Genomic DNA, 22443 nt, shown 5'->3' with positions numbered 1-22443 from the left:
GGATTCAACACAGACAAGTGCAAGGTGATGCACCTGGGGAGGAACAACCGGCACCATACCTACAGGTTAGGGAACTCCCCTCTTATCAGCACCGAGGTGGAAAAGGATCTTGGAGTCATCATTGACTCCAAGATGAACATGGGCCGACAGCGCAGGGAGGCAGTAAGGAAGGCCAACCGCACCTTGGCATGCATCCACACATGCATCTTGAGCAGGTCCAAAGAGGTGATCCTCCCCCTCTATGCAGCACTGGTCAGGCCGCACGCAGCTGGAGTACTGCATCCAGTTCTGGGCACCACGCTTCAAGAGGGATGTGGACAGCATGGAGAGGGTCCAGAGGAGGCCACTCGCATGATCAGGGGACAACAGGGAAGGCCCTATGAGGAGAGGCTACGGGACCTGAACCTGTTCAGCCTCCAAAAGAGAAGGCTGAGGGGGGATCTTGTGGCCTGTTATAAACTAGTCAGGGGGGATCAGCAGGCACTGGGGAAGTCACTGTTCCCCGAAGCACTGCCAGGAGTGACCAGGAATAACAGTCACAAGCTGGCAGAGGGTAGGTTTAGGCTAGGCATCAGGAGGCGCTACTTCACGGTCAGGGCGGCTAGGATCTGGAACCAATTCCAAGAGAGGTGGTGCAGGCTCCTACCCTGGGGGTTTTTAAGAGGAGTTTAGATGAACATCTTGCTAGGGTCATTTGACCCCAGTATTCTTTCCTGCCATGGCAGGGGGTCGGACTAGATGATCTGCTCAGGTCCCTTCTGACCCTAGAAACTATGAAACTATGAAGTGTGGGCTCGCTGTTCTACTTGGAGATCTACCTGTCTCCCACAGAACCTTCCCTGCCAGAGAACTGGCACCAGCTGAGGCCAGGACTCCAGAGATGGGCACTGGGTCACTGCAGAGGTCCTGAGCCTCCCCTTGCGGGAGGGCGGCCAGGGCCTAGTTTGCCTGGGCAGCCAGGTCTTGGCATTCTGCCTTTGGGCCCTGCAGTGACTTCTATATAGTGTCAGCAGCCACGTGGCATGGGGCCACCTAGGGTGTGCTTTCTTCCGCCATTCCCGGGGCTCCATTATGGCTAGCAGCTGCTCAGCCTGTGGGGCTTCTCCATGCAGGACCTGGAAGGGCTGCCAGATTTCTCCCATGACCTCTTCTGGGCCTGGAGGCTGGCCTCCACCTCCAGGTTCCCCACAACAGTTGCCTAGGGTGCTAACCTGCTCGTTGAGCCCCTACTCTGGAACCCTCAGCTGGAGGCACCCCAGTTGCAACAGAGGTTGATCCTGGCTGGTGTCACTCGTGTTGAAGACCTCCTGGACTACAGTAGGCAGGAGTAGGTGGACCCTGCTGTGCTGGCCCAGCGCATGCGTCTACCCACGGCACATGCAACCTGCCATCTGGTCCATGAGGTGAAATCTGCTTTACCTCCAGACGTCCTTGCCTTTCTTGACCAGGTCCTGTGCGGCGGTGGTCCCTGCCTCCCCGTCCTTCAGCCCTCTGGAACTTGTTGTGGGGCCGGCACGTCGCCCAGCTTTACAGCGCTCTCTGCTCCATGACCTGAGCCAGGTGGACGACACCAGACTGGTCCGCTTTTCCACTATCCATCATCGCCACCTCTACATGCTCATCCACCGCACTGTCCATCATGCCATCCTCACGCCCCACCAAGACACCAAGTGGCAGGACCTGCTCAGTGAAGTCGTGGCTGGGGCACCCCAGTGGCTGAGTCTGTAATCCACCCTCATCCCACAAGCCACTGGGGACCTCAGTGAGTGGCTCCTCCATGGAGCCGTCACCACGGGGGTGTATGTGGTGAGCTTCACAGACACCCCAGTCTCCTGTCCCATCTGTGGGCAGAGGGAGACCTTGGTGCACATGACCCTCGAGTGTGCCAGGCTGCAGCCCCTCCACCTCTATCCCAGAGCCTCCTCCTTGAGGTTATGGTTGAATTTTACCCTCCACCTTTTTGTTTCTGGTCAGCCCATCTGCGACCCCACCTAGCTGACCTCCTGGTCAACCTTCTCTTGACCCTGGCCCAATGGGCCCTGTATTTGACCAGGAAGGAGGCTGTAGCTGGGAAGGTGCCTGGAGACTGTGGGACTGCTTTCCTCTCCCTTGTCCATGCATGTCTCTGGGCAGAGCACCAGTGGGAGGTGTCCACTACCTCCTTGGATGCCTTTGAGGACCAGTGGGTGCAGCCCAGGAGGCTCTGCTCAGTGTCCCCCTCAGGTGCACTTATTTTCACATTTTGACCCTTTGACCCACACAACACTCCTATCCTGTTTTTTTCATTAGTCGTTCCAAGTATTTTGTTGTGTCATCCATCCATTGGCCCTATACATTAGGAGCTGTTAGTTAGCTGTGTGGGCCTCAGAGCCCATGATAATTGGGTGATACAAATAGGAACTTCTGGGAGGAAGTTGGCCATGCTCCTTCCTGCCTCAGGCTCCTGCTGCTGCTGCTGTTGCTGCTGCTCCTGCCCCCCATGGGGGGAGGTCCTCTGCTGCAAGCTGCTGTCTACCCCTGGGGGGTGAGGCCCAACACATCCCACACTGCACCACACCCCATCAATGCACTCCAGCTTCTGCACTCCTGTTTTGGCCTGCTGCCTCTGCCTACTGCCAAGCTGTGCCTGGGGGACAGCCCAGGGAGAGGGCCTGCACTGTCTGCAGGCCCCTCCCCCACCACCACTGCTGACACCTAAGGTTGCCTTGCCTGCTCTAGCTGCCCCAGGCAGACCACCCTTCACATTCACTTGAAACATGCCTTGGGTGGCTAACCTGAACGGCTGCCACTGCTTCAGCTGCTGCCACCTGTGCTGCCACTGCCCCACATCAGGAGTAGAAGGGGCGGGGGTGGGGGGATTCCCTGCTGCACCACCTTGCCGTGCACTGCATTATTTCCCTAATTGAATGTTTACTCCTCTACTCCCTCATGGCTGCCTCACCACATCTGATCCTGTGCCTTGTTTTCTGCCTGCTGCTATGCTGTTAGATGCCTGGCTGGAGGCCTGAGGGTCTTCTGGACTAAGCTCCAAAAAATGAAGCTCCTCTACCACTCTAACCATCTTTTACATCTGCCTCAGCAGTCTCCCCTGTGTGTTTTGCCCTTGTGTGGTAAGTCCTGTGGTCCACTCCCCCTGTCTTAGTGTTTGTTGTGTGGCTGAGTAAGCCAGCTCAAGTCTGCCCAGCCTTTATGTGTGCGTCTTCCCCCTCCCCCACCTTTTCTGGGCATAGCCCTCCTGGTTTCCTGTGGGGCTGTAGCTCAGTGAATTTCAGCTCCCCCTCCATTCTTCCCAACAGTCCCAGACTGTCCCTATTGGATTCACTAGCCTTTCTGTGGTTTTTGTTTTTCTTTTTTGTTTTTTCTTTCCATTATGTGAAGCAATGGCAGAGGCAGAGCCTTCGGGGGGGGCAAGCACCCCTACAGAACTTCCTGCAGCCCCATTGTAGGGGTAGATTCCGGTCAGGCCCTGAGGGGGTGCATGTCCCTACAAACTCCACTTTGGGGGCAGAGTTCAACCAACCCCTTCCGGAGGCAGACAAGCCTGTAAACCCCACTGTGGGAGCAAGTAGGACTCTAATGCAGGGACCAAGGGGTCTCCCCCAGCCAGGACCCCCCAAAGGGACTCCCACCCCCTGCCCACCATCAGGGACCCAAGACAAGGGCAGTAGAAAGGGATCCTCTTCAGCCTCCTCCACAGCTGGGGGTGTGAAGGGCAAGGGCACCGCCCCTCAGCCTAGACCACTGGTGCCTGAGGAGACTAAGTGTGCTACACCAGCCAGCACACCTACTCAGCCTGGCCCTAGCCCTGGCCCCACCAAGGTGGCCCCTCAGGGGGGGAACTGCATCTATGCACAGGTGGCTGCAGGGTGACCTGTAGCCACAGGGCCTGAACCCTCCACCACCAACACTTCCAGCTCGGGTGGCAGGGCTCTCTTTCTGGCACTTGCACATAGGCATGGGGTGAAGTGCTATCTGCCCGAGGAGGAGGACTTGCACTTTGAGACCTGGGTGCACGCCCTGGCTCAGGTGGTGGGAGCCCCCAAGACTGTGGCAACCTCCCACTTTGATGGCAAGAGGTTTGTTTTTCCTTGCCTCAGAGGCTGCCGCACAAAAGGTGGTGGAGAGGGGGCTCATGGTGGAGGGTGAATACATCTCTCTTGAGCCCCTAGAAGAGATGGGGCCCCAGGTTGTCCTCAGCTCCAAACCCTGGGGAAGGTTATCTCTCCAGTGGTGGCAATTCTGCTGGGGTGCTGAGACCCCAGCCTCCACTATGTGTGCTCTTTCTGCTGCCTGGTCATGATCCAGCTGGTGGTGGGAGCACAGCTGGAGGCTGAGAGATGCCTTGTGATTCCTTTTCAGGGGGCCCTGGTGAGGGTATTTAATATGCTGTGGGACTGGCGGTGCTTCCGGCACCATGCCCTGGGGCACTTGCATCCCGAGTGCCCCAGGGCCAGGTGGGGAAGGCATCCATGAGTCTCACTAGCAAGAGGGGTGCCCCTGCCACTGGCGCTCCCCGCCTCAGGTCCCCCTGGCACTCCAGCCACAACACCCGGCACCCCTCCCGTGAGCTCAGAGAACCCAGCCCCCCCCACCAAGAACACATATTTTTGGGTATTTTAAAGAGTGAATTTAGGATTTTTTATCAGAGAATTTGCAATTTTTGAACAGGAAGCACCAGAATATATAGATAGATATGAATCAATCAGTTGGGCAATATTTTATTGATATATTTACAATTTTAAAGCAATTCATAAGCCTACCAGTGCCTCTATTATCATCATAAAATAAATTCTAAATATCTATATGCTTTGGTGTTTGCTTCTGTTTTTTTAATCAAAGAAAAATCAGAGCTCCTCTTGACTCTTTCACTAACCAGGATGTGGGGACTGCTGCCAGCAGCAGATCCTATCCTGTCTGGCAGCTGGGTATGCAGGGTGTGTGCTGGGGGGGATGTGTGGTTTGCAGGAGTAGGGTGGGAAGGGGTATGTGGAGTTCTTGGGTGGGTCTGTGGGATTCATTGGTGGGTGTGTGGGGAATGTGGGTATAGGGGGGATGTGGGGTTTGTGTGGGGAGATATGGGGTGCGTGGTTGGGAGGGATGTGGGGTTTGTGAGTGGGTTTGTGAGGGGACTTAAGTGGGGGCTGCCACACACCTGCCCCCTAGGGTTGCTAACTCTAAGTGAAGCTATTCTGGGAGATTCCCCCTGCAGGATAGGGAGGCAGCCCTGCCCCTGGCTCCATGTGTGGCACACCCCGATGACGCAGTATGCACTCCCAGATTGTTTTCAATGGTCACAATGCCGATTCCAGTAGATTCCCAGCCAATCTGGGAGGGTTGACAACCCTACGGACCCCCCTGCCCGCCCCTTGCACACTGGCAGCAGCAATCAGTTGGGCCATCAGGGCCATGGCCTGGCTGCAGGAACAACCCCGTGGTGGATCAGAACTGCCTCACCCAGGGGGTGTGTACATGTAGAACGGACCCAACCTGGCACAGCTTTGGACAGGACTGGGAAAGCTGTATGCTGGCAGGGCAGGCCAAGCCAGGTCGAGTCCATTCAACACAGAGACCATGTTATAGCCTGGCTGGCTGCTGCTGCCAGTGCTGCAGGGGGCAGGTGTGTAGTGGGCCCTGCTCACGCCCCCCCCATAAACCCACCCACAAACCCCACATACCCCCACAGCCATAAATCCCCCTCACCCCCACGTCCCTGCTAATATACCTGGGACAGCGCCCAGGTCCAAGTTGTGCCCTGGCTTGCCCTGTTTCTGTTTACCCCAGCATCTCTCTGGAGCACCCTGCCTCTGGGTTGCCTCAGTGCAGGTTCCTGGAATGTGCCTTGCCCCATTTTTTTCTGTGGGTTTCTTTGTTTCTTTGTTTGTTTTTGTTTTTTTGATACCTGGATTTCCGGGTATCAGATTTAGAGTCCGTGCTGCAAATATGCAGCACAGAAAACACTTTTCTGTTCCCAGCGTGCCTCTTGTGGTGTTTCAAACTGCTTTGAGATGCTGCAGCAGGCACATGTGTGCTTGTCTGAATGTACCCAAGAGGTTTCTGTTGAATCAGCATTTTCTGATGGAAAATTGCTTTATTAGAAAACTTTCAACCAACATTAACCGTTGTATTCAAAGCAGTAAGTCCCACTTCCCCATTCTTTGAATATCGGCAACTGTTCATCATTTTCCATTACAAAACTTTTGAATAGTATTCTACAGTGATATGTCAGACAAACTGAGAGAAGCTCTCAGGGGTCGTCCCCCCCACTTTCTAAAATATCCGTAAGGGATTTAAGTATTAGGATTATTCAGTTTGACACATACTTCATATGGACTCCTCTTTTAAAAGATGTGTCCAGCTGTTTTGTTGTCTACTATTTACCATGGTTTTTCACTACTTCAGGGATCACCTGCACTGCAAATTAGTCATAAAGTGCATATATAAGAGAACAAATTTAGTTATCTTTGTTCCTTATATCCTAACTAACTAGGCATCTTAAAGCTTAAAAGACTATTCATATGAAAAAAGAGGACAGGACTTAGTGTGGGGGCAAAATAACTAATTTCTTTTAGGATGAAGCTTTACCAGTGGTAATGGGGATCATTACAGGATATAGTTGCTCCAATACCAGGGGATCTCGACTCTGACCCAAGATTCAATGCTTTGTTCCCACGTAAACAGTAACATTTAGAACAGTGGTTCTTAACTTTTTTAGACTCAAGGCGCCTCTCCACTAACTTTAGTGAACTGAGTAGCACCTCATTTCAGGAACTAATTTATTTATTACAGTGCTTGCCTCTTTGCAGAGGCATCAGGCAATAGGGGTGGGGGAACATCCAGGTCCTTTTCACCCTTCAAAAGATCTTGTGACACCCTGGTTGAGAATCGTCATATTTAGAAAAACAAATATTAGAGTTGGTACTCTTCAAATGCCTCAATTACTGCATATAAAGTATCTACTGAAAAATTAATCTATAGTGGAACACTTTTCATGGAGACATTCATGAAGAACAGATCCATTGGGAGCTATTAAACAGAACAGTCAGGGATATGTCCTCTGACATTTCCTAACTCAATCATAGATGATGCCAGGCTGAGTACGAGAAGGGGTAGATTACTCCAGACATGCCCTCTTCATATATTCTCCCTCCAGAGCATCTACTGCTTGGCACTATTAGAGAAAGGCTACTGGGCTAGATGAGCTGTTGGTTTGTCCTGTGAGACACTACGTGTGTTATTAATGCCAGGTTAACCAAACCAAACCAGGATATAAGTTGCAATTTCTTATGAGGAAGAGCAGCTGATAAACAATTTCCATGAGACTGAGCTTCAATTTATAAATTTACATTAACAGCTGAGTTAATTTTTGCTACTTCTACTTTCATTTTTACTAGCAGTTACTGAACAGTACAGTTATTTTTGTTATTCAACTGCCCACCCTACAGATGGTTTGACAGGTTCTGGTTCCAGCCACTAAGTGGAAGGGAATGAAAACAGCTCAGTATCCCAAAACGATTTTTTTTAAACTGGCAGTTAGACCACAGAATAAACCACATCTGATTGATCCTTTCATACACAAAATATATTTTTCATATGATAATACCATGTGTGACATGGATGAACAGGATCACTCCATAAAAGGAGAGAGGCATGCAGAGCTTGTGGAGGGAAGCAATGTTCATTACCTCTCAGTCTAGTAAAGGTGTACTGGGGGGGTTGGGGAATAGCACTAATCTTTTTGTTTGTATAACCCAGGTGGTACTCCAAGATGTACCCCCTCTCCAGTTGAAGGGATAACAGCAGGTACACAAGTGCTGTGGGAGGTGTAGGGAACCTCCTTCCCCTATACAGCAGAGCCAGACCACCAATGGGGACTTAACCATATACCTTTTAAAGAGAAAAACAGTAGTGGGAACATAACATTTATAAACCAGGGGGTATAGGGGATACTACAATGCCCCGAGGGGGAAGGATTCAATAAAGGTTAGGCATTTACATTCATAGAAATATTCATCCAGTTGACAAAAGAGGTTTAACAAAATATAAAAACACAAACAGCACAACAAACAATACTGGTTGGTGAAATATAAAATGTACAAAATACAAAACATTAAATAACAAGAAATATAGGGCCTAGGTACTGGGGTGGGGGGAGAGGGGAAACACAGTGACACCGTTCCATTGCAACAAGAATTTCTCCCTGTCACTTCACTCACCCCAGCTGGGATTTCAACTCACATGACAGGCAGAAACTCTACCACCCTGCCACCAGTGCTGGTGCTACTCAAAGCTGCTAGGAGTTTTGGCCATCCAGGAGGCCACTGCCTCACATCAAGCTGCCTGGCTTCATGCTGGAGGAGCTGGAAGCAGCGCTGGGAACCTCTCAGGTCACTGCTCAGCTTCTTGCTGGATCTGGGGAACCTCTCCTGCCGGCTGCAGCTTCTCATAGGGGATCCTGGTGCCCAGTGGGGAGCCTCTCCTGCTGGCTGCATGCCACGCTGCTGAGGGTCCAACTGCTGCCTGCAGGTCCCACTCCTTCAAGTGCTTCTAGGGCACTGCTCCTGCCCCGCTGGCTCAGCTCTTTGAAACTCCTTCCTCCTGGTCTCTCACTGGTCTCCTCTGAGTCAGCCGTGCTGCCCCTTTTATCTCCCTCCGGGTGACCCAAGGGCCAATCAGGGGGCATGGAGGGTGAGTTTCTGGGGCCTGATTGGTGAGGAAAGGGAATCCCAAGCCCTCCAATCATCTTTTACCCTTCCAAACCCCTGGGCCAAATCATTACCAGATAGCCTGTCACACTTGTTTCTCAGGCATCTTCTCACGAGTAATCAGAAATATGCATGCCTCAAATCTTGGAGTGTAGAAGTTGCTAACTGTAGCTGTCTTCACCAGTTGTAAGAAGTTCCTTGAATCTGGGCCATGTCACCCAAACCAGCTCAACCAGTTGTATCACAACCGCAGCTCATGCATGACACAATAATACCAGTGCCAAAGACAGTTAAAAATGCATAGTTTCTGTCTACATGCAGGCTCTGCCCAGGAATTCACTAAAATGCCTCACATCTTCTGAAGTCAAGATGCAGATTGTGCTTTATGATCTGGGTTTCTCAGGCCACAGCAGCTTTTAACTTGCTCTTTACCTCCCTGTTGTGGGACCTTTTAGTCTGCAGCCCACTGCAGCCAGCTCCAGAACAGTAGCATCATTGAAGTTAAGGTTGAGACTAATAGTTATCATCCATTTTAAGTGCTCTAAATTCATATACTTGGTGGGAAAGTTGCTGGACCTCAGAAACCTGTGTTATGATTGGGGATCCTGGTTTTCTCTGATAAAAAATAATCCCCAATTTTCAGATTAAAATAAGTAACCCCAAATCCACATTTTTCCATGATTAAAATGAAACACCATAGCATACCATATACATAGCATACCATATACTATGGTACTATGGCATGCTATAGCATACCATATACATAGTGGCATTTCATTTTAATCATGGAAAAATGTGATTTTGGGTTACTTTTTTTAAATCTGAAAATTGAGGGGGGTTTTTTAATCTGAGAAAACCAGGATCCCTGGTTATGATGAAGAAGGTATCTCCTGAGATAATACCCATACAAAAAAATCACCTTAGTTGTGTTAATATCTCCCCAAAGAAGCATCAGACACTGTTTGCTATCTGTTGCTGATTGTAGACAGGTGAGTTTTAATTCATTTTTACCATTATTTAAAGATATTTTGGTACCCCCCCAAATGTTTAAAAGTCTCTGCCTATGAAAGTTGAAAGAACAGCTGGAAAATCAAGTATTTCTAATATTTACCACTTCATTCTATAGCATGAAAGTAAACTAAAAATTTGGATTAATGCTAGAAGGGTGGGGATTGTAGTTCCATGGTTTATTGTAAACTGAAGGACATTACTGATATATAATAGGGGTGGTCAACATGTATACTGTAGGTCACATGGGCAACTTGTGTGTATGGCACATGGAAGACCAGGGAGGGGGCACTTAGCACAAGTTTCAGATAGGGCAGGGAGCAAAAAGCAGAGCAGCAGATTGGGTAGGGTAAGGGGATCAGAGTAGGACTTGGAGATGGTGAATGGCTAATTTGTGGCATACCTGCCAAAAAGATTGGCCCCCATTGGCATATAAGACCAGTTTTTCAACTTGTCCTGCTGCCTTTTCTTGTATAGGAAGACCTTTTCTTATAGGAAGACTGCTTCCACATTGAACTCCTCTCCCCTTCCTCCTGTTCCCAGGTATTCTTGAATAGCCTTGATTACACTGAGATCCTCCAATTCGCAAAAGTCCATATAACATTCAAAAGGATGACCATCCTATCCTGACATCTTCTTTTTTCATGTCTTTCAGGCTCTAGGATACTTCTGACACCTTGATTTCCTCTATCAACCATCTCCTTTCCTCCTCCCCAACTTTTTTCCTTTCTAGCACTTTCATAAAGTAGTGACATCAGCTACTGTCTGTCTGTCTGTCTGTCTCTCTCTAAAACTTCTCAAAAAATCTTTGGGTAGCTCCCAACACCCCCACTTCTCGGCCCTGTGCAGCCAGACCTTCCTTTAACTTCCTAGCGCAGTGCTCTAACAATCCCATCACAGGTTTGGCATTATCACATCTCTTTTCTAGCCCTCCTTTTGAAGCTGGCTCCATGGACAGCCAAGAGGGAGACAGGGATAAGAACAAGCAAAAGGTTGTGTGGCTGGAAGGGAGCAGGCTCTGTATTCTAGTCTGGGTCTCTGCTTTCAGTGGGACATCCATTTTCTGCAATGAGCATTAGATGCAAGGTGCAGTGCCTTAGCTTCAAAAGGAAGAGACTAGCTAATGCCTAGTCTGTGACATGCTGGTTTGAGGCATAGGTTGGGAATTCAGAAACATCCTAGAGCCTGGGTCTTCTACTGTTTGGGCAAGAGTCCTAAACACTGACCTACTGGGGCTAAAACATTGGAGGCCTATCCTTCTCCTCCTGTCCCCAGTGCCAGTGCATGTGCTTGAATAGCTCAATATCCATGCTCAGTATACACACATACACTTATTCATCCACATTGCAAGTATAAGAGAATCTCAACATGCATGTAGGCACCAAAAACAGCTTATGTGGCTAGAGAAGTGCCAATTAGGTGCAAAAGGGGGATAGAATTCTGCCTAGGAGAACAGTGGTTTACTTTGAAGCACTTTTCAGGATCCAATAACCAGACCCGTAAAGGTATTCCCCATTCCCAGCAGTACAATGACAAGCAGCGGTAACCTGTTCAAGGGCATGTGGTATCGGGGGGTCAAAGCTAAGACTAAAGTGTGCAAAAAATCCTGGATTCCAGACTTGTTTTCAGGCTTCTAGACAATACAATTAATTTAAATCTGCTCTGCACCAAGATGAATGATTACCATAGGTCTATATAATGGAGCAAACAAAAACAGTTAAACAGAGGTAACAGGGAGAGATTTTACTCATTAACCTAAGTGTGAATATTAATTACAAGGGAAAATGATGATGACTGGTAGTATGTACAAACCTCCCCCCATCATATATGCTGATGTCCTCAATACTACTAAAAGCCATAGAGCAATATTAAAATATCATAAAACAATGCCAGAGTGCTTCTGGTGGGTGATACTGCAGAACCATCACTGTAGCTAAATATAGGTGGGATTGATCCTGCACATTAATTAGCAATTAGTACAGCAATTTCTCTTGCACAAGAGCCTCCCACCTCTGGGAAGAAATGTAAAGACAAAAACAAATGAGTCAGGAGTTGGAAACTTGTTTAAATTTCAAGACTTTGGCTCCCTATAAATTTGTAGTCACATTGTGTTTTAGCACAATACAATAGCTGACACAAAACAGAGACTCAGAAGATGTTTGTTTCAAAATTCAGGTGTTTTTGAGAAGTGAGCCTGACTCCTGGTTACAGAAAAGTTCTGCATTAATCAAAACTGGCACAGCTCCCTCCATTCAGTAAGATCCAGCAAATACCAAGTCTGCCATTTTAAATTAAAGTTTGCCTTTAACTCAAACGTTTAAAGAATTGTTTTAGGCACAAGCAGCAGCAGCTAGAAAAGAGCTGCCTCAGCTTTCTGTTTAACACCAGCAATTGCATTTGCTTTTAACTTTATTAAACAAATTCCTTTTGTGCTGGAACTTTTCATGCTAGATCAAAGGCTTTTGCTTTTGAGAGCTTAAATGAAATGAGTTGTCAGTTCTGAGTTATTCATAAGTGGGGGAAAAGGGGAAAGAAACTTTTATGTTGTGATCAGAAATGTTGCACTCTGGTCACTCAAAAGCTGTTTAAGTGCTTTAAGATCCCCTAAACAGCTTAAGTGGTTTAATCCAGTTTAGCCATCCATTCAGCAGTCCATGTGGACTGAGGAGAAGCTGTTAGAGATGACTGTAAATTCAGTAAGAACTGTTGAGATGGCTTTGGGTCTCAGTCTGCTTGGCATGCCAACTGCTAGCTCACACAGCTGCACCACAATGAACAGAGGTGACCAGGTCTCCGCCAGCTCTCTCCTACACTAACCCCTGGGTCAAATAGCTTCTTTCAGGTAGTGGTATACAAGCTCTGCCATCTGTAGAACCCTAGACTTTTAAATAAAAATTGTTAAATGCAAAAAGGAAAAAAAGCAACACTAAGACTGTGAGATTCAGCGCTCCAAGGCCAGGCAATAAAGAGAGAGGTCAGGTTGTTCCCACACTAACTTGGCTCTGATACACATATTTTTCTCTTTGAGGTAAACCTCAGTTGTCACTGTTGTTTGCTCTTAGCATGGCCATGATGTGTGCAGGATGTGCAATGTGGCAGATTCAAAACTATGGGAGCAGCTCTAAGATCAGGAGTTCCCTGACGTGTATTTCACTTCTCCACCTTAATGTTTCACCAAAGCTAGGATTTTGCTTTTAGTGTGGTAGCTTTTCCCAGGGCCCTGTGTGCTGAGCCTACCCCACTTAAGAATTCCACAGTTCTTTCACAGGGGAGTTCCTCTTCTTGGCACCAGGATGAGCATATAAAACTATTGCAGATTGTATCCCAAGTGGTGCTGCCTCAGATTCAGCAGCATGTACTTGGCCTTATTAGACAGGCTGGCTGAAGAGCAGAAAAATATGCAAAGCACCTCAACTTGTTTTACTATGTGTGCAAGAACCCAGTTACCTTTATATAAAAAGCCTTAGTGGGAGGTGTAAGCTGGAATTTTGATCCTTTCTGAAACAGCTAAAAGCATTTAAGTAATGTCGTGAATCATTGATAATAGCTTTGAAAAAGAGCTAGCATATCCACATATGAAGGGCAGATTCAGTCTCTTACCCTTCAGATATTTTCCTGTGCCTTTAAAGGAACTGACATTCACGTAACCTCCCTGGTATGCAATGTCAGATAAAGTAAAGCTATGTTGAACAATAGATATGGGTCTAAAAAACCTGCAGTGGAACAAGCAGGTTTGCATTACGCATTTTCCATAAAGCAGTTTAAAAAGCTACATCCAGAACTAAGAGGTGGAAGAAACGGAGCAGGTGATAATAACTGCACTTAGCAATGTGTACGGTAAACAGATTTGAGAGAAGCAATAGGCTCACTTCAAGGGCACCACTAATCTGAAAAGAGATTGTAAAAAGTGATATGGCGGAGGTCTATTTTAGCAGCTCTGTCTTTTGTTCACTTCATAAACTAGTTTTCCTGTTCCTTTAACTGCCAGCCCTGCCAATTCCATGGGGAGGTTAAAATCAAGCTGGGTTTTTCCTGGCTCATGTACCAGAGCCAGTAATAGAGGTGAAACTGTCACGAAGTTAACTGTTCTGTTGATGAACAGTACCCAGTTCACTCTTTTATCACTGAGTTGGCTGTCATGAGATTAGGAGTAAAATCCAGTTTTTGGAAAGCAAATAGGCATGATTGAATCCCAGTGGGCTAGATTTCTAGGTATGTTGCTAACAGCAGAAATCATAGAAATCTTAGAAAATTTCAGTTGGAAGGGACCTTGGGAGGTCATTGAGGCAGACCCTCTGCTCATAGCAGGACCATCCCTAACTAGATCATCCCAGCCAAGGCTTTATCTATCCAGGTCCTAAAAACAAGGGCTGTGTGAAACAGCACTGTTCTGTCTCAACTTCCATTTTGCCATTTCGATGGGACAGTGTGTAGCAGCTGCTCCTATAAAGAGGTACAGGTGCTGGTTGCCGGGGAAACCGCAGTTTGGTCAGCTGACCGGAAGGGGGCAGGGCCTGGCCTGTATAAATGATCCAGGCTGAGGCAATTCCCCACTTGCAGCCAAAGAAGAAGTTGCTCTGCTGGAGTAAGCAGAGTAGGGAAGCCTGATGGCCTGAGCAGCTTCTGTTCAAAGATACTGGGTGGAGGAAGCCCTGGTAGGGAGCTGAATAATGGTTAGCCAGATGGCTTAGAGTTTACGTTGTAGCCCAGGGCTTGAGTTTTCTGTTTGTAGTTTTATAAGACCGGAGGACTGGGTGAGGCTATTGGAGGAGGAGGCCTCATAGGGGCTCCACAGTAGTGTGGGGACCCCAGTGCCCAAGAGGGCACAACATTCAGGGGTGCACTGACCCCAGTCTTGAGATGGGGTGCAGAGGATTGGGGGGGCAGGTAAAGTCAAGGCTGCCTGAGCCCTACAGGAACTTAAGACCCGAGGAGGGGATTTAGGGGCCAGGCACGGCTATGGCCACCTGAGCCCCAATTGTGAGAGGCCCCAGTGCGGGCACGGTCGCGAGGGCCTGGGCCATTGTGAGATGAGCCCAGGGAACCCTTGAGGGTGCAGGCAATTATGAAAGGAGCCAGGGGGCGCCCACAAGGGCGCAGATAGAGTTGACCAAACAATGTCTGATATATCTGCGAGGCTTGGGGCAGGGTACAGGGGTGGTTGGAGCCATACGTAGCCCCTAAGGCTTTAGTGCACCAAGTCAGTCAATACAGAACAGGGGCCAAGGGGACAAAAAGGCAGCCTCCCTTATAAAATACCTAACACCAAAGACGTGGTGGGCAAGAACAAGGGTGCTTTATCTCGGACTTGGCACAGTAGGGGGCGTCTGGAGAGATCACGGCCACTCCTAGGACCCCGCCCTGTGACACAGTGTTTCATTTTGACATTTCATTTTGTTTCGAAGCACTGTTTTGTTTCATTTCGTTGAAACTTTTTGGTTATTTCAATGCTGTTTCAATGTTTTGCCCATACATTAAAAATGGGGAATCACAAAACTGCCTATAACTTTGTCATTTCTCACCTGATTTGAATGAAAACAGCAGGGATGATAGCCCCTGCTGAGGCCACAAAGCTTTCAAGAAGATAGGTGTAGGGGTTTCTGGGAAACTGAACCTCAAGCTACTGACAAGCAAAACTCGTGACATTGTAACTTTGTGTATGTTTAAGGTGCGCCCTTACTGGCACTGGGGCCTCTACACAACACAGTAGTGTGCCCCAATGAGGTCTTCTCCTCCCCTAGAGCCTCATTCCAGTCCACCACTTTAAATAACAACAGGTAAGTAAACAGCACAGTAGCACTAGCATCTTAGGCAGCCAAACTGTCACAGAGCCTTTCTTTCCTTACCTGCAGGGGCTTCTTCTCCAGCAGCTACCAGAGAACTCTCCCTGTTCTGACACACTACAACCTGCCTGACATCTGACTCCCTAGATACCTCTCCAGTTTTACCTGCGCTGCCACATCCCCCTTCCCAGCCTGTACCTCACTGCCTCCATTTTCAGTTTCACTGACTAACTTTCTTGCTTGCATTGCATACCAGCCTCTTACTTCTTTACTATTCCTTCCATCTAGGAACAGTACACACACACACCAACTGAAGGTGCTTCCTCAGCCTGACAAAAGGTTTTTCAGCACAAAAGCTGGCATCCCAGGCAGCTAAGTTGAACTCACCTGGAGCCTCACAAATCCACTGCAACCAGCAAGCATCAGGCCTATCAAAAATGTGAGGAGTCTGGGCTTTCCCCAGCCAGGACTGTGTGCGTACATGTGGTAGCCAGAGCTTATGATGCCTCCTACCCACCTTTCACCAGAGGGATCCTCAGTCCTGGCATTTCCTGGGGCTGTTGTGCTGCCAGCAGTCTCACCAGGCCTCCTTGACCCCGGCAGAGTGCAGTTTTAGTGGTCATGCCTAGGACCTGGGGCCTTCTCCTTCCCTAGAGCCGTAACCCATATCTCCAAGTTCATCCTGGTACAGGAGCTCAGCAGGGACATGTTCTTCCCCTCCTGGCTGGTGATGTAGTGAGTGCCCTCTACAGCTCTGAGAGTAGGGCATTAAATGGTTTTTAAAAAATGAAAAAAGGAAATAGGTGTGGATGGAGTGAGGAGGGTGGCATTCACTCCATCTGCACCTGGAGCTTGAGGAACCCCAGCAGCAGGACGTTTACCTTGAGGAACACCAGCTGCACCACCAAATCAGGATCCAAGCAGGTGTGGTGGGGTGTCACTATATCCCCAGCAATACTGACCACCCTCTTGCTTGGAACACTGGTTGGTGAACAGGACAGGTGTTCCCAGGCAACCATAGCCAGATCTAGACATGTGGCTGCAGCTTGCTGAGTAGGCCAAGGGGTTGTACAACAGTGGCTCCATATCCTTGGCAAGATAGGCAGCCACCAAGGCCTAAATGCTACCTGCCTAATGGTGGGGTCTGATGCCTCTGGACCTGACCACGGAAGCCATGCCCTTGGCTCACATTAACAGTGCCTGTGGTGGAGGAGGAGACTGCCTGCTGGATGGTGTGCTAGCTTGGGACAGTGGATCCCCCTCTTTCACATCCCCATACCTCCACCATTCTGCCTCCCTGATTCTCTTCATCAGCACCTCTGTCCATGATTCAGGCTTTAGCTGCTGTATACACAGCCCTTCACCCTCAGGTCACACATAGTGGCCAGCACATGAATTGTACTGGACCACAAGGGAACAGCCCTTTCCTGATGCCCTCCTTTAGCTGCCTCACCAGTGCCTGCATGTCTAGTAACAGTGGCTTTCTCCAGCCAGGAACACTAATCCCCTGGAAGCTCTCCATTTGGCTGTTAAGTTCCCTCACTACAGGAATCACCCAGCTGAGGAGGGCATCGCTAGTGCTGAGGGTCTCAGTGGCCTCAAGGAAGGGCCTGAGGATCACCAAGATCTGGGAGACGGTATCCCACGCAGCTTTGTTAAGGGGGCTACTGATCCCAGTCTCTCCAAGCAAGGCCATCTCATGGATGGTCTTCTGTTGCTCCACCAGCCACTTGAGCATCAGGTATGTGGAATTCCACTGAGTCTCCACATCCTGCATGATTTTGTGCTGAGGGATGTTTAGCTCTGATTGTATGCCCTGCTGCATCTTACTGCCCTTGATGCTACAGTGGAAGTAGCCTGCCACCTTCCTGCATTTGAAAATGAGCTTGCTGGTGGTGCTGGCACCGTCCCTGCAGCCCTGTCTCCCTCCAAGGTGTCCCTGACAATGAGGTGGAACTTGTGTGCCACACAGCGGATACCAACAAAGTTGGCATCATGGACTGCCTTGACCATATTGGCCCCATTTGTCAGTGGCCATGAACCCACAAGTGAACTTGCCCTGCCCAATGAGCCACCCCTGCACCAAGCAGTTCATGGCCCTCATGATGTCTGTAGCGATGTGGGACTCATCCATCACCTTGGCTTGAAGGACAGTCCATCGACTGGTTGCACCAGTGCCCTGTGAGGGAGAGATAGGCATGATCTCCACCCTGGCTGGTCCAGATGTCTGAGGTAAAGTGTAAGGCCACCTGCGGACCTGCCTTGTGCAGCTCCTCCCTCAAGTACTTCCTGCATGCCTCACATAGGGAGGGCACCACTGTCCTGCTGAAGATGGTACATGCAGGCACTTGGTAGGATTGGGCAATGAGTGCCGTGGGCTGTCTGAACCCTGGCCACTCAACTAAGGAGAAGGGCTGTCCATCTAAAGCAAGCATCTCCTCAATTCTTTGGGTGATCTCACTTGCCCTTGCAGTATGCCCCCCTTTTCTGTACACCGTTCCCTGGTTGTTTCAGGGTGCCCTTCCTCTTCTTTGCAGGGGGATGGGGGCTTTGAAGTGAGAGGGGGCCTTCTCTTTGGGCATGCTTTTGCTGGTGCCATGCTGAGGAGGAACAAGGGCAAGGGGGTGGTACCTACAGAGATGCATCAGCATCCCTGTGGTGCTCATATGTTTTGTTCCCTTGCTCCAGCTGGTTTTGGCTTAGCCATGCTGACAGATAGTGCATGTGGGTCATCTGCCAGCTCAGAATGATCCCAGACTACAATACATGATCACTTCTGGGGTGTGGGTGCATGTGTGGATGCTACAATTTTCCCGTCCTCAGCAGGAAGAGGCACAGCAACAGGAGGAGTGGACTTAGCTGAGCCCCTTGCCTCCACAACCTCTGCCTCAGCTTCCTCTAAAGTGCCTTCTGGGGAAGGAGACCTGGCTCTAGGGGAAACTTGTGGGGTGTGGAGCACAAACTCAGCTGATTCCCCCTCCTTCCCCAGAATTTCCCTTGCTAGGGCACTCAGATCCAGATCCAGATTGAGCTTGAGTTCTTCCTCCGGCACTGGCAGGCTCAGCATGGGAAGTGAACTGGGGGTAGAGGGGACTGTCATGCTGGTGCTGCTGTTTGTTGTCATGGTGGTGGTAGGGGGCACTATGGCTGGTGCTCTTGGAGGGGATGAAGTCTCAGACACAGACGCAGTGGCACTGGCACTGCTCTCCTCTCCTTGCTGCTCTTGGGAGCCTCATCCCTTTTAGTTGTAGGAAAAAGGCTGTGTCTCAGTTTGGCAGGGGGGAAACTTACACATCTCCCTCTCCCCTCTTTTGCCCCTCCCTGAAAGCTTGCCAGCTGCCTTTCCACTGTGCTTCATGGTGTGTTTCATAGCGTCTTGTTTTTATACAAATATATAAATGTATCTGTGTTCCTATATAAATTCTATAAGGTATGCAGTATACGCCGCAAGGTATAAACGTATTTTCCTTCCCATATAAATTCTACAGTGTAATATCCAATATAATTATAAAATTGAAAAAAATAAATCAGTGAATATAGTAATAAAATAAAAGGGTCTAGAAGAAAGTAAAAGGTATTATGGAATCCCACTTGCTAGGCTAGCTAGCAAGTAGGAAATCATTCAAACCTATGTTACAAGTAGCCTTCATTGTCTAATGTTCCTAAGCTGCTGGAAGATAGTTCAGTAACTGTCAGTCCCTAAGGCAGAAAGTAGGCCAGTTCAAACAATGCTGCCTTTTATGCTGTTTTTCCATCTCTCCCCCAGAGCACTGGGATTGGAAGGGACCTCAGGGAAGGATCACAGTTACTAGCCAGATATACAGTCAATATCAGAGCAGTCCTTCCTCCCTCTTCCCCCTCCCTCTCCTTACTTTTTTTTTCCCTGCAGGCAAGCCCAGCTTGAGCTTCAAAACTTGAAATGTTTTGAAACTTTCAAAATGTTTCAACTGCCCTCGTTTTGTTTCAAGGCTGTTTTGAAGCCCTTGATTTTGTTTCAATTTCATTGTTTTGAGTTTGAAACAAGTTGATTCAAAGCTCTCCAATTCGATTCAAAGCTCTCCGAATCTTTGGAAAGCTCTTTGGAGAGCTTTGATGATTTGGGCAGTCCCCAGTGGCTACAGCAGGGAGCTGCAGCCAACTCCGAGCTGGTAAGTACTAGGGGCGGGAGGGATTGGGGGAGGGGGAGGGGAAGATGGGTGGACTTCTGCCAGCCCCCCAATCTCTGCCCGCCCCAGTTCCCTACTTTAAAAAAAAGCCCCAGTGCTCAAAGGGTGCTTCCAGGTTGGGGGAGCAATCCCCAATGCCCCCACTGCTCCATGGGGGGGCTCTGCATGGGGTCCCTCAACCTCCCCCCACTCCCCTGCCTCCACCATGGTTGCTCTGTCTGCTGGGGCTCCAGCCCTTTAAGAAAGAAAAAAACCCAAGAAAAGCCCAAGGACTCACTGCTCCTAGTGCAGCCTTGGGGCTTTGGGGGTTCCTGCACAGCCCCCCACGTGGTGTGGGGTAGCAGGAAATTGCCCCCCCCCCCCGCTGCCAGGAGTGGTGAGTCCTGGGTTTTCTTTAGGTTTTTCTTTTCTGAAAGGGCCGGTGTTGGCCTGTGCGAGGCACCCGTGAGGGGGCTGGGGGCGGGGGGGGCAGGGTTTGGGGCTCATGCAGAGCCCCCCATGCAGCATAGAGTAGTGGGGGGACAGAGGGGATCACCTCCTGCCCAGCAGCACCTGCTGAGCTGGGGCTTTTTTTTCCCCAAGTGCTGGGAGATGGGGCAGGCGGGGCAGCCATTGCTGGGCTGGGAGAGGGGCGGGGGATAGGCCTGGCCTGCCTGCTGCCGAATCTCCAAATCAGATTCGGCTGAATCGAATCAGGACAGTGATTTAAATCACCAAATCGAATCACTGTCCCCAAATCGGCTGAATCCAAAGTGAATACTAGCCACTTCGCACAGGCCTACCAGTCACCCATCCTACACAGGGAGTAATTTAAAGCCAAACATGCAGGGAAGTGGCCCAGGGACAGCCTCTCCAACCCTGAGTCCTGGATCCCTTGTTTTTATATTTCCATGTGTGCTGTTCACCTGGACAGTGGGGACAACATTTAAAGTCCAGGTAGCCAGGAACTGGGGTAGCTTTTCTGGCCCCAGTTCCCCACCCTGAAGGCTTTGAAATTACCACCCATTTCACTCAGCTGGGTAGAAGAATTAAAATATAAAGCTTATGGAGCTGAGAGCTGGGTGTGACTGACATCCTAGGGCACTCTGTCACTTTAGGAGGGCAACTGCCCAGAGAGAGCCCTGCAGGGCAGGCAGGGAACAACTACAACTGGGTTGCTACAGCAACCAGCTAATAAGATTAATTAGGAGGCACCTGCAGGAAACCTTGGGGGAAGTCTGGTGACTACAAGAAGGGCAGGGCCTGAGAGTTATAAAGCAGCTCCAGAGGCTGGTCAGGCAGTCTGGCCATGGAAGTCATCAGAGATGGAGCACTCTGCAAGAAGTGAGAGGACTGGAGCCCAGCCCATGGAGACAACCCAGCAGGCAGCCCTGAGTGGAGGGAAACTGGGAGCCTGCATAGGAAGCAAGTTAATTGCTCCAGGTACTTCCTATTTTGACTTTTGTTTTTATGTGGAGCCAGACAGCAAGGGGAGTAGTGAACCCCATGTGGGATGTTCTTTTGAACTAGGACAGGTACTTGCATTTGGTGGTTTTCATTCCTATAGTTCCTGCTGGGGGGGTACATTGAGTACGCCCAGAGGGATAATCCTATAGATCCTATGAGGGGCAAGTTTCATTACTGCCTGAGAGGCACAGGCTGAGGGCTGGTGGGTTCACGGTCCAAGAAGGGCTGGACTCGGACTTTGGGGCCAGAGCACCCAGCATCCAGAGTAGGGTGGAGATTGGGCCAAGGCCCTGGACAGTGAGAGAGCCCAGGAAGGCTCAGCCCAAGAGATGACAGAGATAAAGGCCTGTTAGGGCTAGACCAGAAGCTAGGAACCTGAAGCTTGGTTTGGTCAGTGGATCAGAGCTGAGGACACAGGGAGAGCAAAAAGGGAGAAGGCTGAGATGGCCTAAGCCCAACACCTGAACAATGGCAGGCTCACTCTAAGATCCTCAGATAGCCTCCCTCCTTTTGAAATAACAACAACAAAGGTGTGGTGGGTGAGTAAAGCAGGTGAGGGTCCCCTAGAATTGGAGCTGGGACAGGGATTGCATGGTCACCAGGTGGTGTCACAGCTGCCCTTGGAGCATGGCCCTGTCACACTGGGGCAGAGAACTTCCCTGGCCCCACATCCCCAGGCCCTGACTGTCCTGCCAGTCAGTTTCTGTGTCTTTTATCCTCTGTGTCTCATTTCTCAATCTGTAAAATTATGAATACTTAGTGATATTCTGAGAACTAGAGTAAACCAAACACTTTGAGACTGTGTATAAAAAGTGCTAGAGAAATGTTACATTTTACAGCTGCTTAAAATATGACGGTGATCAGTAACAAAAATTCCTCTAAAGAGTTCACACAATTTTCTGTGTTCAGTTACTCTTCAGACGTGGATGTGAGAGAAGTTGAGTATTAGGTTTTCCATTTATCCAAAATCTGTAGTAGAGATTTTTCAGGACCAGTTCACAAAGCCTGCCTGAGTAAGGGAAAATAATACATTTTGGTCAAGAGGAAGAATTCAGACAAGCTTCCAGAAGATTACTGAAAGTAACTGGGTTAGGAAAAAATGTCAAGGTATGCAGCATAATTTGATCTTTTAATTAAACACATTTAGTCTCCATGGTGGATCCTGTGATCTGAAATTCTGTTTGTTAGGCTTAAGTCATTTTGTTTCTGTGGAACAACATTTGTACACATCAGTTCTGAAGGAATTCATCATAATCAGCTTCTTATTTATTGCAATGAACCAGGTACCTATGTATGTCTTGTTCTACTCTTCATGTCTACAAATGTGAACACGCTTTT

This window comes from Crocodylus siamensis, chromosome 11, assembly GCF_052110815.1.
Source record: "Crocodylus siamensis isolate JL-2025a chromosome 11, ASM5211081v1, whole genome shotgun sequence".
In the NCBI taxonomy this organism is placed as follows: Eukaryota; Metazoa; Chordata; order Crocodylia; family Crocodylidae; genus Crocodylus; species Crocodylus siamensis.
This window is presented reverse-complemented; position numbering follows the sequence as displayed.